General features: G+C 42.2%; 1 protein-coding gene across 9 annotated transcripts in view; it reads right to left on the minus strand.

Annotated features, from left to right (window-relative positions):
- RARB (retinoic acid receptor beta) overlaps nt 1-17,645 on the minus strand; it is a 750,738-nt gene that overhangs the window by 423,665 nt on the left and 309,428 nt on the right. The gene's annotated exons all lie outside the window — the stretch shown is intronic.

The following is a 17,645-nucleotide window of genomic DNA, read 5'->3' on the forward strand; positions in this document are numbered from 1 at the left end:
TGACGTTGTCGGTCTGAATGCCTAAAAGGGAGCTCTTGTAATCTTTTCTCCCGCCAGAGAAAACCTCTTCCACACAGCCCTCAGTTCCAAGATGTTGATCAGTAAGGCAGACTGTAAAGTATCAGTCTTTCTGCTCTAAAGTCCACAAGCCCTGCAGACGCAGGTCCACGACTACTGCCCCTCAGCCTCTGAGACTGGCGTCGGTAGTGACTACCACCCAGCTCCAGGACTGCAGGGACCGACTCCCCCGAAGGGAATCCACCTCCATCCACCATTTTAGGAAGGATCGAGTTTCTGAAAACAACACCATTTGTTCTGACCTCATGGTCTGAGTGTTCCCTGTCCACTGGGACACTCTAGAGAGGAACCTGGCGAACTGTAACGTCTCGAAAGACGCCATCATCTTCCCCAGCAGTTTGAGGCACCTCCATGCTGCTGTGCTCTGAGACCCTAGGATCTCCTGTACCAAGGCAGCCAGATCCCTGGCCTATGCCTCTGGTAGAAACACCCAATGCAACTGGGTATCCAGACCAATCCCCAAGAATTGGAGTCTCTGTGACGGCACCGATTGAGATTTTTGTAAATTTAAAGCCAGCCGTGAATCTGCAAAACCTGATGGTTTCTGCCAAGTGACTCTTCACTTGTCTGCTGACTCCGCTTTAAACCGCAGGTCGTCCAAAAATGGAATAACCATGATTTCCGTCAGTCGAAGCACATCCGCCATTTCTGACATTATTTGGTGAATACCCTTGACGCTGTGGCCAGACCAAAAGGCCACGCCTGTAATTACAGGAGAAGGTCTCCTATTGCACACCCCAATAGTGCCTGATGTTCCGGGTGGATAGGAACCTGCAAGTATGCGTCCTGGACCTTCATGGACGCTAAAAATTCTCCCTGGTCCCGGCTTAGCAGCACAGACCGTAGAGACTCTATTTTGAAATGGTCTACCCACAAATGGCTATTAATGCCTTTAAGTTTAGGATCAGCTGAAAGACCCGTCTGGTTTGGGCACCAAAAACAGAGTGAAATAAAAGCCTTTTTTCCCTCCGCTCTGGGGACCGGGACTACCACACCCTTCTCTAAAAGAGAATGAGCCGCTCCCAAGAGAGCTGTACGGAGCCGAGCCTCCTTTGGTAGTGGTGTAGGAATGAACCTTCACGGTGGAAGAACTTTGAAGGGAATCTTTTAACCCTGGGTTATATTTCTAACCCAAGCGTTCCGGTCTAACAGTGCCCCTGCGTCTCTGAACAGTGACAGACGTCCCCCCTCCTTAAACACCGCCGGGCAAAACCCCTGGCAGTATGCGGAGGATTTTTCCTCTCCTATGGTTTCTTATAAAAAGAACCAAATTTTGACTTTTGGGGCCTTGCCCCTGGAGGACTGAGACTATCCCTTAAAAGACTGTCCTCAAAAGGACGCACCTCCTCTAGGGGAGGGCCGAAAGGATGGCCTGAAAGCAGAAAACCTTGATGTCTGCTTTGGCTGCAGGGGTAGGCAGGAAAGTGCTTTTTTCCACCTGTGGCCTGCTTATTAATCTCTTCCAGTTGTAAACCAATAACAGCTTTCCTTTAAAAGCAAATGCCTCTAAGCCTTTTTAGACTTGTTATCTGCCTTCCAAGCTATAAGCCAGAGCACTCTCCTGGTTTCCAAACACTGAGGAAACTCTGGCAGCCATTTTGAGAGCTTCCTGCTCAGCCTGAATCACCTTTCTGCAGCAGCATTAGACTTCTCTGCATAGTAACAACACACACAAAACAGTATGTCAACTAGAGCACAGGTCACTGACCCACCAATCCTGGCCTTAGAGACCCAGACTGAAGCCAATCAGAGGACTTGCTTGCTTGAAGGCTTGCACTGGTAGCACAGTGGCTTTTGACAAGTATACCACAGAAGCCTCTACCACTGGAACATTTTCCCAGAGGTCTGCATGATCCTCAGGCATGGGATACAGGCTTAACCATCTATTTTGGCATCTAAAGCCTTTTGTCAGGGGTTTTCCAATAAATCTTGTAAACCCTTGTCTGCAGAGAGATATCATTTCCCTCACGCTGTCTCTTAAAAACAACCTTAGCAGGAGTTTTTTACTTCACAGACAAATTCAATGTCTGTTTACAGCAGTAATCAAATCCTCCACCCCTGAGGGTGAGGACTCTTCAGAAACATCACCCTGAACCCAGGGTATGTCTGTGTACTCTCCCTCCTCATCAGCAGCTAATAATGGCACTGAATAAGACCTTTTAGGGGTCCCCCCAGAATAACCATAAAGCTTGTCAAACAAGTAATTTAAACCTGCTGATTCCCATAGCAGTATCCTGCATGACTTGTATAAGTCAGGATCTGTCTGGGTCCGAGGCAAAGAGCTGGCCGGACTGCTGAGAGAATGGCCCTGGTCTATGGAAATTACCAGCCATCACTCTGCCTGTCCAGTAATGCACCAAAGCATTATCCGACCTTTCTCAGGGACTCAGCCCTCGCAAGGTCCGATGCACTACCCTCTGGGGTTCACTCCCCATGGGTTTCACAGCAGCGCATAAAATACAAAAGCCCCCCTTAGGGACAAATTTCAGTGTACAACCACTGCAAGCGCTCAATGCATTAAAGGCTCCCTCCCCCAAAACCACAGACTGTTGCTCAGACATGATGTTCTCAATAACACAGTCACAGCATTAAATGTACATACATTCTATACAGTGTACTCAGTCACTTAGCTTTCTGTAGTCTTCCGAATGGGGAAAGCGAAGCCCAGGAAATCCAATCACTCTGTCAGGATCAGTAAGCCAGCTCAGCTCCGCTGCAAGCGTTCTGAATGGCGCCAAAAACAGAGTGAGGGAAGGGACCAAGTCCCTGCTGCTGCGGGGTCTGTGACTTTTGGCGCCAACTACCCCCAGACAGCCGCTCCCATTGTAGGATCTCCTCGTTCCAGTATCTCCCCCTCAGCTGGGGACCACTCGGAACATGCCTGTAACAACACTGCTGTCCTCTCAGTATAGGAGCTCAGTGTGTAAGCTCCGCAGAAAATGGCCGCCGCCATCACGGAGCGCCTGTTCCCCATGATCCCCACCTAGCGTGAAGCCGGTTTCAGAGCGCTCCGGAGCCCAGGCAGCTTCTTAAAAGAAGCTGTAAGCGCTGCACAGGGAGGCCAGACAGCGTCTCCCTCGTGCACAGTGAGCTGACAGGACTCGTTTCTGTCAGCTCCTGCTGCGCTAGCAGTGTGAGGATTCACTAATGAGAATCCTCCCACTGTGCCTACCTAGCTAGTGTAGAAGTTAATAAAATAATAAAAACCCTAACTAACTCTACTCCTTCGGCTGCTCCAGCAGCCCTTTAGAATAGCACCCACTCCAGTGGGCACCTAACACGAACTGAGGAATCTGGGATGCAGTAGGGGAGGAGCCTACCCTCCAAAAGCTTTAGGATAGGTGCCTGGCTCCTGCGGACCCTCCTACATCCCAATGTGAAGCTGTGTCACCAGGACCATTGAAAGAGAAAACAAGACAATAATTGTAATGCAAACCCAATGAATGGATGCAAATAAAATGTTTGGGAGGTCTGTGCAGGATCTGGTGACATTGCTCACAGCCCCGTCAGCTGCACCATGCTTAACAACATGCTATGGCATTTGAGGAGGGGGGAGAAGCAGGGGATGAACCTGGCGCCGCTATTCAAATTGTGTCTCAGCCCATTTTAAAGGAAATCCTGGATGTCCAAATAGAATGGCCAGTATAAGTAAGCTTTATCTTACGCAGGATTGACAGTGCTTAGAACCATTGAAAATCACAACTGATGGTCCCAATAATGAAACAAGATTGTATCCTCAAATGCAACACTAGGATCCTCGCCAATCAAACAGGAGGCAGTTCTCTCCTACAGAATGATGCCTCCTGCTGCATTTGCATTAATGACATGGAAATGCATAGGTGTTTCCTGGCAGATGTGCAATTCCTTACAATCATGAATCAAGCACAGAACAGAGAACAGATAGAGGCACAGTTACTGTGTTGGATGAAAGCTGTATACCAGAATGTAAGATACAGAATACCTTTAGGTTTTGATGCGATCTTCCTACAAAGTGTCACCCAGCTAAAGTATGAGGAATCCTTTCTGCCACTGGTTTGTACACAATTTGTAAATGCAGAGGTGCAAAGGTAGGCTCAGAAAATACTCCTCTGGGTTCAGGCCTCAACTCCGGGAGGAAACAGCCTGGTTAGAGTTTGGGCAGGGCCAATGAGAAGAAGGGTCAGCCCGGCGGGCATGGATGCATGATCGCATCATTGTGACTCTGCCCCACTATACAGCACTGTAAAAACAGACAATGTTTAGGAGGATTGGGGCTATGATGACCATATTCTGCAAGAATCAATTCATTGGTCCTCCACAGTCTGCCCACTTGTGTTCTGTAAGTTGGCAGACATGGAGAGGTGCAGAGGACTTTCCCTCCTGGGCGGCAAGTATGGTTCATATATAAAAATAAAATGATGTGGTATCAACAGCCAGGTTACAATTTCCCTCTAGCAAATGTCTTCATCTGCATGGTGGTTGGAAAGAATCAAGATTTTTAAAGCAGTTGACATTTAGGGTGAAATGTAATAGGATGAGAGATTCAGAGAGTGAGAGATTTAGTAAGAAATCTCTAGGTTTTTAAAGCGGCAATCATTTACACTGAAAAATCAAGCTGGTTTTGCAGTGTAAATGATTGCCGCTTTAAAAAACTGGATATTTCTTACAAAATCTCTCACTTTCTATATTAAAATTTTATTATAACACAAAACTGTAAAGGGAGAAAAGATTACAGAGATAGTGAAACATAGTCTCAAATGCCTAGATGCAGGCTTAATTTAACATTTAAGACATTAAAAGAGCTAAATGATACTTAAAGACCATCTATGTATCCAACGTAATATAAACTGACATTACAAGTCAAACATTCCGAATAGGTAGACAGGTAACACCTGATATACACATTTGTCTTTGTTTAAACAGCAGTCAATATAATGTCAGAAAAGGTCATGTAACATTACATAGTTCCATATTGATTTTAACAACTGAAAATCCATACAGCCTTGTACTGACATTTACAACCTTGTATAATATATTTATCATATTGAGGCTAAACTTCATATAAGTGTATCAGAAAGACCAAAGGTCACACTCAACAACGCAAATCAACACTTGTATAGCTGTATATACTGTAATATGAGTGTATTATTATACTTATATAACATAATTATGATAAAATATAATATTTTTTTTGCATAATCTGTAAAGCAAATTAAATTAGCAAATAATAATTGGAGTAAGTATATTTCTACCATAGAGTGGACCTGGGAAATACACTTCTACTGCACTCACAATATTGCTCTTAGATATGAAATCATTAAGGAAAAAAAAGCAATGTTATAGATTTAAAAAGAAGACTGCCTCAATTTTGACACATGTCCTGTTTGACACAACTACTGGTATATTAAGAGGACAAAAATAATTTAAGGCTGGTATCCAATTACTGGTGATCCTTTTTCATACAATAAAAATGGCCTGATAGAGAGATTTATTTACATTATTGCGCTATGCAATTATAGTTCCTTTTTTCAGTGGATGAAAAAGAGATCATGTGGTAACATATTGGATGCAGGATAAATTCTGGCAGCTTCTGGTCATACTGTAGATTATGCTTTGGGTACCTGAGGCATCCAAAGTATAATCACCGATAAGTGCCATATATCAAGGCTAATTGGATAGCCCTGGGTGAATCTATTAGTAGCAGAAAATGACCTAAATATCTAAAGTATGTGAGATAAAATATACTAGAAGACCATAATAAATAATTTCCTCAAATTAAAAAACAAAACAAAAACAATGCAATAGAAGCAATGAGTTGTATACAAACCACTGTATTAATTAATTCTATACGTTACATTTATATTGTATTCTGTCAACATGGGACAGTGGAAATCACTTTCTTGGAGTAATTAATTGGCTGATTACATATGTTCGTGAGAAGGGCGGTTATCTGTCACTGAAAATATGAATGTTAAACATAATTCGATTTAAGAGAGTGCATAGCATTCCTGACATTTCTCTAGTTTACACTGTTATCAACAGATCAAGGAACACGTCTCCTGTTGGGCATGTGTTTACTTATAGTGGAGCTCAGCTGCCTGCCACCCCACCCCACCCCACATCACCCACCCACAAAGACTTATGGGTGCCAATGGCTTTAAAATTAATTATTTGAACAAAGTTAGCTTAAGCTGCTGTAATATTAAATATTTGCAAGTTCGGAATTAAACTGATGTTAAAAACTGAAGCAGATGTACCTTCTAAGTTCTAACCTATTGTTATCATATGCTTGCTGGGAAGAAATCAGTGGCAATTAACAAATCCACTGGTTACCAAACTAAGTCCTCAGGACCACACACAGGTCACGTTTTCAAGGTCACCAAAAAGCTGCACTGTATATCACCAGCTGCTACATTTTAAAATCGTCCAGTGAACTGGAAACCATGAACTGTGAGACCCTACGACTCAAAAATTTCTGGTTTATTGGGTTTTCTAGCTAGTGGGTGGAAATATGAATAAAACATGCAAAACCTGAATTACATATATACAGATAGTGGTAGATGCTCAATTAGTTCAGTAACATTACCCAGGTGCATGAGGGAGGGGTTAAACACTTAGTATATCACTGGCATGCCGCACTGGGCTTCCCAGCTTATGATGGTTTTTGGGGTGCCGCACCCTGCACTTAGATATAGCGCTAGGGACCCCCAATATACAGAGAAGCCTTGACGCGGCTTGGGGGCATAGCATACACCTGCGCAGGTATATGTAACCAATATCTCTGAATTCTATTATCATGTAGTGTTCTAGATTGGTTACTAACATTACTCAGTGTGCTGAGGGGAAAAAATGTCATGAATTACATATGTTTGTGTGTGTTTATGTGTGTGTTAAAATAAATAATAATATAAAATGAAAAAAAAAAATATATATATATATATATATATATATATATATCTGAGCAAAAACAAAAAGGTGCACCTATATTTATCAGGGCACAGATTGCTGTGCTGACTGGGTCTTCTTTCTAATTAGTTCAGCTTGAGGAAGGGACTGTGCTCTAATTTCAAGTCTGCCGTTCTTTAGACCCGTGTTGTCTGAATTCAAGGATGACTTCTCGGCCTGGCATACATGATATTTATTTTGTGAATTAGATTCTGCTTTTAGGATTATGGGCGGATTTCAATTCCCACCGCTGTTTCAATGCTGTAGTTTCCAATAGTATTGAAGGCCGGATTTAATAAAACGAATCTGACTTTAAAGGCATTCGGATCTGTTTTGTCAAAAACAGCCGTGGATTGTCGAATTCATGGCTGGATCTCTACAATCCACTGCCATTTTCACTGACACGCCCCCTTTTCAACAGTGGACAGGCGGAACATTGAATTCCACCTGTCAATATACTATTGAGCCGGGCGAAAACGGGCCAGGATTATGACTGTAGGAACGTTATGACAGTCAGAATCCACGATTGAATATGGTTTGATATGGATCTTTGAAAGTAGTTTTAGAAATGAATTACAATCTCCCTGCTAGAATGAAGAAGACAATCCCAGAACAGCAACCCAACACATCTGAAATACTTTTTGTTTACATTTATTTCCATTATATACTTGACAATCAAATTTTTGAAAAACGAAAAAAATTAATTGTGCAAGTGTTGTAATCCGGAATTACCAATGACCACCCCCACAAAAAATCAAATATACACATTTGCTCATTGTCAATTTTAGCAACTAAAACTAGAATATACTGTATATTAAGAAAGCAGTGCTGTCAGAAATAAAATTTAGGATTAGAAAACCAGACCAATCATCTCTCTTGTGGGCGTAGAGCTCAGTTTAATTTCTTTATTAATTAATTAATGCATTATCAGTTACTTAGAAAACCAATATCCAAATCCTAGTATTATACTCGAGTTTAGTAGTTCAGCACCACGTGGTAAAAAAGCGTATCTGTATGAGAGACAGACAGTTAGAAGTCAATTGACACCAATCAATTGGTAAACTGGGTTGAAAGGTCGACAGTACATGGTCGAAACGCACTTACGTGGTTGACATACAATTGGGAGGTTAGGTATTTGGTGGAGGATTTGGCTGTGGAAATGGAGGGTTAAGCACTAATGGGAGGGTTAGTGTTAGGGACTGGGGAAGGAATAGGTTAGGGCTAAGATTTAAAATAATAGAATCAGGTGTCAACCTTTTTAGTGTCGACTATTCAACTTTTGCCCTTTTGAGCCTACTAACCAACTGGTGTCAACCTATTGACTGTCTACCTAGACACAGTCAATTGAACCCTACACTTGTGTAAAAGGTCACCATAAGCCTATACCTTAATAATAGAAGGGCGCATCTTTACATCAGTATATCTATGCAATTAATAATTATCACAGCCTTATATAATATAATATGCACCATACTGTACACAGTCTATTTCTCCTCAGAGACTAGAGCTCTTGAGCTATAATGAAAGACGTTTAAGTTTATAAGCAGAAATATATACAATGCTTTAAAGAAAACAACAACATGTGATAAAATAGTTACATAGTCATACAGAAACATCTAAAAATAAAAAGGAGAAAAACAAATAACCTTTTGTCTGGAGGAATAGCATAGAAATATGTGGATAATGCCAGTGAGATTGCCAACGTTTACACTATGGAATCTGAACATTATCCCTGTGGGTGGGCATTCAGGTAGGCAACATGCGCCTGCCTGGGCTGTGGCAAGTCCTTGATGCTTTTGCGACCCGTCTCATAACGCTGACACCAATGGAATATGGTGCAATGTGCCGAGACACTGCTCTCCGTACACAGCCTTCATCCTACGATAAATTTCTGAAGCATGCTCGCCTTCTGAGTGAAGAATTTGAATAACAGCTCTTTGCGCCGATCTGTAGGAATCCATCATGCATCCGACCAAGCAAATAACTTTTCAGGAAGAAGAAATCACTACACATACACAACTGGGAAAAATACCACGCCATCTATCGGCAAACATATTAACCCACTGCACTTAGATACAACGCTGTTCCAGCAGAAGTCTCCTTTTTATTTGGGCACACCATATATGACATTTTTGGGGCATTAATAGACTTTATTCCATAAAATACATGATTCCGGTGAGATGTTTACGTGGCAGAATTCTCAAATATGAAGAAATGTTCATATTGTTTGATAACAGAACAGGAATTCTGTTTTTTTTTTTTGTATATGCACTGTTGTCACTAGTACTAAAAGATGCAGCCCTGAGATTATTTGGGCCAACAGATATCCGGCCTTTGAAATCGGCTGTCAGAGGGAAAAAAAAGACAGTCCCCTTTTTGATCAGGACACTCATGTGAGTTTGATTTCCTGCAGTGCAGTCATTTCTAAAACTACTTTCAAAGATCCATATTGAACAAGAGTGGGGTATTCAATCCTGGATTCCGACTGTCGTAACGTTCTGAGAGTCATAATCCTGGCCCGTTTTTGCCCGGCTCAATAGTATATCATGGTGACTGGTTATCATTCATTAACTCTGGATGTGCTGGAGAAAGCTTAAAAAAATTGAACCCCAACTGGAAGCTTTTCAAAGCTGGTACTTATCTGTGGGTTCTAGCAATGAGATTTAAAATGAATACAAAGTTCTCCTAGTTTTAGATTTAAGATAATTGCCTTGTTTAATCCTGTGACCAGAGCAACTGCTTTTTTTAAATTCAGTATTTCTTTATTGTTATTATATTTTCATCACGACAAACATTATCATTTCATTCAAAAGACATACAAAAAGGAAAATACATATCACAGGAGCTGTACTGTTAGTTATTACCCATTATGAAGGTTCTCATTTTTTTTTTTCAACGCTCCTAACACCATAAAGACATTCCCACCCATACATCCACTCACCCCCCCCCCCCCCATCCCCCCACCCCAAATCACTGTTGCCTATACCTCCCAACTATTGGTTATAATTACTTCCTTTCTATATCATATATGTTACCTACTCCCTGTGCCAATCCTCTTTCTATTCATTATAGTATTTACTTTGTATCCATTGTGACCATATATTCTCAAAATTATTAGTATTTCCTCGTCTCCTAAGGTGCATGTGTCTCTCGTGCTCCACCGTGTCATTCACTAATTTTAGCCATTGTCTCACCTCCGGCTTTTCCTGTGCACACCATTTCCTAGCGATTATCACTTTTGCCATTGCCAACAATTTTTCAAGCAGTTGATTGTTAATGTCCCCCCTTTCAGTATCTCCATTGATACCTAGTAAGCATACTTTAGCCCCATACATTCTTCCTGGGCCTCCCAAGTTATTCAATATCTGGCCAATCTGTCCCCAAAAACCATTGACTACCTCACACTCCCATACCAAATGTAAGAAGGTGCCCGGATATTTTTTACACTTAGGGCATATGTCACTCCTGCGAGGATCATACTTCCGCATTTTAACTGGTGTGACATATGCTCTATGCAAAATATATAACTGTATCTGCTGATGTCTAATAGCTTCAGTTGCCCTCGTGGGAGAGGCCAATGCCCTCTTCCACTCTTGATTGTTCAAGCCCCCCACCTCCCGTTCCCAATCCTGTCTGAGCTTCTCAATTTGGGGGTTTACCACTTCATTTACCAGGATTTTATATATTTCAGACACCTTCATCCTCTTTTCTCTGTCCATCAATTTCTTAATGGGGGAGTCTACCACCATCAGTCTTTCACTTCCATATTTTTTATTTAGATTGCTCCTCAATTGCAAGTAACGAAAAAAGAATCCCCTAGGGAGCTTGTATTCTATTTCCAATTGGTTATAGCTTTTTAGCAGTCCCGCTTGATATACCTGTCCAATATTATTTATTCCCACCTTCCCCCACGGAACCCTAGTCTCTGTTTCACTTATTTCCTCCTTTCCCTTCTTATTTGTTCCATTATTCTTTATTTCCCATATAGGGGTTTCAGGGTCAATCCCTTCATATCCCATTATCTTGTTTGCTTTATCCCAAGTACTTTTTGCTTGGTTAATCAGTGGGTTTCTAGTTTTTTTTTGGTTTCCCATTATTATTGCCTGCCTAGGTGACATGTTTCCACAATTTTCTACTACTATTTTTTTAACCAACTGGCTCTCCTTCCCTCTAATCCAATCCTGGGTATGGACCAGCTGTGCAGCTATATAATAAATCTGGAAATTTGGTAATCCCAATCCCCCCATTATTTTTGGCCTGTTTAACGTTTCTTTTTTTATTCTAGCCCTTTTCCCTGCCCATATTAGTGAGGATGAGATACTATCAATTTTTCTAAATGTTTTTGTTGGTATCGGACCAGGTGAATTTTGGAACACATATAGAAACTTTGGCAGTATCATCATTTTTATTAAGTTAATTCTCCCGGTTACCGTTAAGGGTAACCTACTCCAGGTTTTTACCTTGTCCTGATAAAATTTAATTAGTGGATCCATATTTAATTCCATAAACTGCTCTGTTCTATTAGATATTATTATTCCCAAGTATTTGGTGTCATCCACCCAGCTCAAGACTCCTTCCCTTCTCTCCTTCGCTTGCCCAATTAGTGGAATGATGTTAGACTTTCCCCAGTTTATTCTCAAACCTGAGAACTTTCCAAATGTATCCACTATTTTTAAAACAACTGGTATATCTTTTTGATAATTATTCAAGTAAATCAGCATATCGTCCGCGTACATTGAGACAATCTCCTCCCTGTCCCCATTCCCTTCAAGTTCCTGGGTGGCTCTCAGTAGACAGGCCAGCGGTTCGATTGCCAGATTGAACAAGGCAGGGGATAGTGGGCACCCCTGCCTCGTTCCCCTAGCCAGCTCGAAGGTCTCTGTCGTATACCCATTTACTTGGACTCTAGCCCTAGGGTTCCTATATAGTAATTTTATCCAACTAATAAATTTTGGACCGAAGCCGTACTTCCCCAACGTTGCCCATAAATATGGCCACTCTATGCAATCGTATGCCTTTGCAGCATCCAATAGCATAACTGCCATTTTCTCCCCCTCCCCCTGTTGTTTTTGGGCCTGTAGGTTTGTATATAATCTCCTTATATTTTCTTTCGTACTCATACCCTTTCGGAACCCCGTTTGATCCGGGTGAATGACACTATTCAGTACAGTTTCCAATCTTTGTGAAAGTATTTTTGCCAGCAATTTTGCATCTACGTTAATTAACGAAATTGGTCTGTATGCATCAGGTTTACTCGGGTCCTTACCTTCTTTTTTAATTACCACTATTGACGCTTCGTCCATTGATTCGGGCAACCTACCTTCCTTTATACTATTATTGAACAGATTCGTTAGTCGTGGGGCTAACTTCTCACTATATTTTTTGAAAACTTCTACAGGTAACCCGTCGCATCCAGATGCCTTGTTACCTGGGAGTTTCCTAATAGCCTGTATAGTCTCCTCTACCGTTATGGGCAGTTCTAATCTTGCGACCTGTTCTTCATTTATTTGCGGGGTTGGTATCCCCATTAAATATTGTTTAATTTCTGTCTCCCCCTGTCTTAATGAGGATGAATACAGTTCTTTGTAATATCTAACAAACACTTGAGCAATTTCTGGATTGGACTCCACCGTTACCCCTGGTTCAGCCTCTAACTTAATTATGTGGTTTTGAGGTGATGAATTTTTTATTAATTGGGCCATATAACTCCCGGGTCGATCATCATTTATATACTTCCCATGGGCTAGGAACCTTTGCTGTCTTACTGCATCTATTTCCAACTCCTTTTTCCATTCCCTATTTACTATCAGCCATTCTTTCTTGGTTTTTTCCGTTTTATCCATACAATACAACCTCTCTAGGGCATTACTTCTCTTCTCTAGTTCCTGTTTCTTTTCCCTAGTTACCCTTTTTATTTGTGCTATTTGTTTAATTAATGACCCTCTCATTACCGCTTTCCCTGTATCCCATACCACGGAGTCAGGTGCAGACTTAGCATTGTTATAGAAAAACTCCTCCCATTCCTGTTCCAACTCTCCACCCGTTCCTATTTGTTCTAGCCAGATTGGGTGGCATTTCCACATATGCTGTCCTCTATCTATTTGTAGACTAACCTGTATCAGAATGGGGGAATGGTCTGATATACCATGCGGGAGGTATTCTACTTTTTCTATTTTTGGGAGCAATCCATCATTGACAAAAATCATATCAATTCTTGACAATGCCTCTAATGATCTGGAAAAACACGAGAACATCTGGCTATCAGGGTATTTTTCCCTCCAGGCGTCTCTCCACCCGATATCCATCATAAATCTGTTAAACCCCTTATTCCCAACTTTGCTTCCTCCCCCTCCCCTGTTCCATCGGTCCATGCCCGGATCCATTACGTTGTTGAAGTCACCGAGACACATAATTTCTGACCCTGTTGCACTGGCCGCGAATTCAACAGCCTTTTCCAAGATATCATACTGAAAGGGTGGAGGGACATATACAGCCAAAATACATATATCCATACTATATATCTGGCATTCCAAAAAAATATATCTACCATATTTATCTATAGCCTTCCTTTTACAGTTGAATGGCACATTTTTGTGAATCAAAACTGACACCCCCCTTGATGTGTTCGTAAAACAAGAATGAAATATAGATCCAACCCACGGTTTTTTTAACACGCCCCCTCTTTCTTCTGTTAAATGTGTCTCACTTAAACATATAATTTGTGCTCCGTGCTTCTTAATTTGATTCAATACTGTGGTCCGCTTTATCTTTTCATTAAGCCCGCGGGTGTTCCAATATAAAAACTTCACCATTTATGTGTACTCTTTTTCCTTTCTTAAATAGGCCAGTGATTCCCCTCCCCCCCCCCCACCCCCCTCCCTGTATACCTTCCCATAAGGATACCTTATACCCCTACCACCCCTCATCATACCATTCGCTCAATCCCCAATCCCCCCCCTTACCTCACACTTACTCCCAATATCCACTAAGGATAATTCCTTCTATTCAAGGGGCGAAAGAATGGAATCTTCTTCCTTATAATCACCAATACAGTGAGCTCTCTGACATAGCATTTTATGCAACATATTTACTGTGTATGCACGACTTTTTTTTTTTTTTTTTTAAATAAGACAACGTATATTACTCCCCCAATTGCCCGCCCTCCCCCACCCCCCCCCCCCCAACATCACCCTTGATACTCCTCCTTCTTATTACCAAGCCTCCAGCCATTGAAACAGGCCAGTACTAAATCAAACAATTATACCAGATTAACGTTTTACATCATGGAAATTTTGGTTCTGGCCCCCGCCTTTACCATCTGCCGGGACCCGGCCTCCCTTTATACCATGGGACCCTATATCAATCTAGCCCATCCCTCAGTAAGTCAGCCTTCTACTATATTTTTTTTTTTTGCTTTATAGTTCTCCAGCCATGTAGAGGCTTCCTCTGCTGAGGAAAAGAATTTTGTCTCTTCATCGACTATGATTCTGAGTTTCGCCGGGAACATCACAGAGTACTGAATCCCTGCGTCTCGTAACCTCTTCTTAATGTTCACGTATTTCAAACGTTCCTTTTGTACATCCCTTGAATAGTCCGGAAAAATCATAATTTTTGCGCCATTGATTTCCAACTGGCTTTTTGACCTGGCCTGGCGGATAATCACATCCCGGTCTCTGAAGTTCATTACTTTTGCAATCAGCATCCTTGGTGGGGCCCCCGGTGGCAACGGTCTTCCTGGTACCCGGTGGGCTCTTTCGATGCAAAATTGTGGGGACAATGCCTCTCTCCCGAAGCTTGTTGACAGCCATTTTTCCAGCCACTCTTCCGGGGCACCCCCCTCTGTTCTCTCGGGAACCCCCACCAGCCTGATATTGTTCCGCCTCAGCCGACCCTCCATTTCAGAGACCTGGGACTGTATTCCTGCCATCACACCTTTTATTTGATTAATTTGGGTTTTTACTGTGTTTTGCGAGTCCTCTAATTGTGAGACCCTTGATTCCGCCTCATCCATTCTTGCATTTACACTTTGGACTTCTTGCCTTAATAACGAGATATCAGCTTGGGTTTTTTCTATTTTTTCCCCCAGTCTTTTCTCGCACCCATTTATGGCTTCCAGTAGTTGCTGGAAGGAGGCCTCAGCCAGTGATTCACACATACTAGTCCCGGATACCTCAGCTTTACGGGGGGAAACTGACTGTCTGGCTTCCCCTGTAGTTAACCGTGTCTGGGGAGTGCCTCTAGCAAACTTCTCAAGTTTTGCAGCTGCAGATGCCTGCCCAGTTTTCCCCATGTTTAAACACAGACTTCGGCAGACCAGTCAATAACAATAAATAAGCAACAAATTATATTCTCCCGTACTCACGATACCGGCTCAGGGATCTCCCTCCTGGTTTCTCAGTGCAGCTATGATGGAACCATCCGGATCATGCAGTATCAGCCATCTCCATAGATCCTACACCAGTTTTCCCTTCTTGCCGGATCTTCAGTTACCATATAGCGTTCAGGGTTTTTGGCAAGCTTTTTTGGCAGGCAAACTGCACGTTTTATAGGTCAATCCCCACGTTATGCGACCTGCTGTCTCACCCGATGTAGGCTGGGGCACGTCTCTGCTGAACCTTCTCCAAGCCAGATAATATCACCGGCACTCATCCGCTATCCGCAGGTTGCCATCAGAGGTTGTCTGGTATCTGTGGCACAGGAGCAGTGTCTCAGAGTTCCGAGCCACCACTTCACTCCCCGCTGCTTCACTATTTCTCGCCGCTCATTGCTTCACTGCTCCTCACAGCGGGTACGCTCCAAATGTGGGGCACGGGATGCGCTGGGAGGGAGGTTTCTGAGCTGCCACCTTACTTTGCCTGTCATACGGAGCTTCGCGGCATCTCTCCTTACTGGCTTTCGGAGGACGCGGTTCGCGCTGGGAGAGAGTCGGGCAGACTCAGCATTCGGAGGACGCGGGTTACGCTGGGAGGGAGTCGGGCGGGATCAGGCTTTCCCTCTGTCAGCCGCGTGCATCACCTCGGCGTCTCCTTCCTCCTACGTCAGAGAGCTCCGGACTTCCGTCCTACGTCTGACGCGCCGTGATCACCGCCCCCCCCCTCCTTAAGGGGTGATTCACCAGAGCAACTGCTTAGTAAACATGTCCCAAGGAACAGTTGCAAACAGACAAAACATTAACATACATCAACGATCAATTCCAGCAACTGTTTCTAAAAGCTCATCCAAGATATCAAGGCAGTTCAGGAAAGACAAAAATAGTAGCGTTTACTAACTAAAAAAATGGGTCACAATGACATGCAGTTCCTGTGATCCTCTATTAGCAAAAAAAGTTGTGCATTACAAATGCCATGTCCTTGTATAGCGCCAATTATTTTACACTAGTAAGCCCGCTCAAAGCAGATGCTTCGAAAGCTAGTCTGGTACCTTGTGATTTAATTTGCGTTTGTGCATGTGTGACAGAGAAAGAGATGTAGTTGCACTTGCTGCCAACAGATGGCAGTGTTTCGGAGACACACAATCACCCACTAGACATATATATATATATATAGATGATAATGCTTAGAATAGGGTGAACCCTGTGTATTTTCACAAGTGCTAGATAAGACCCAAATCACTGGGTACTTTATTACATATCAGTAATATTTTACTATGGTAAATACAGTACATTAAATGTGTGTTACATGTCTGATGACACAACACTAAGGGGTCAGGTGCAACACTGCAATCAGGTGTGAGGTATCTCACCAGGTGAGAGGTACAGTATGCGTGTTTCTCAGTTCCAAGCACTTTGGAACTGAGTACTTTGGAAGTTGCAAGCACTTTGAGTGTGTAAAGGGGTGTACACACGCTTCGCTTTTGACAGGTTTTCAATTCGATTTCGCTTATAGAATGCTTATAGAATGGTTTTTAAGATGTTTTTGATTTGCATTCGATTCGATGCGTGCTCCCGTTTTCTCTATATCAAAAAGAAAAATAGACTGTGCAGGTAAGGAAAAATCAAATCTGATCCAGTAAATCGGATGTGTACCTTGAATGTAAAGCAAATTCGATATCGAAATTGATATTGAATGCAAAAGTGCAGATTGAATGTGAAATCAAATGTAAAAGGAAAGACCAAATCGAAAGGGGGTGGAATAGGTGAAATCGAAAGCAAATCGAATCGAAAGTAAATCAATGCGTGTGCACACACTTTAACTGTTGCCACACTGACTCGCGGTTGTGAGAAACTCACTCCTAAATAGATTGAGTCACAAACCAGTTCTTGAGTTCAGGAGACAGATCCATGTGACACCCCACACTATCCCCCATTTTCTATATGGGGGAATCATGTTTTTCTGTATAAGAAGTAAACAGCAAACTCCAATCTTACTCCAGGAATTGTTCCATGCACATAAATAAATTTCCTAAGTTTGTATTGTTTTGTTTATTTCAATTGAGTTTCTTAGTTCATTTTAGTCTACAAAATTTGTATAGACAGCTTTTAGCGCTGTCGAATAGACATTTACAGTCAATATAATATAGAATTAAAACACATCCCAATAACTTCTGAATCCAGAATCATCTAAACCCAATGCTTTTGACATAAAAATAAATATATCCAATATAAAACCACTGTGCATAAACATAATTCTCCAAACCTATGTTTT

This window comes from Crinia signifera, chromosome 5 (assembly GCF_055691185.1).
Source record: "Crinia signifera chromosome 5, ASM5569118v1, whole genome shotgun sequence".
Lineage (NCBI taxonomy): Eukaryota > Metazoa > Chordata > Amphibia > Anura > Myobatrachidae > Crinia > Crinia signifera.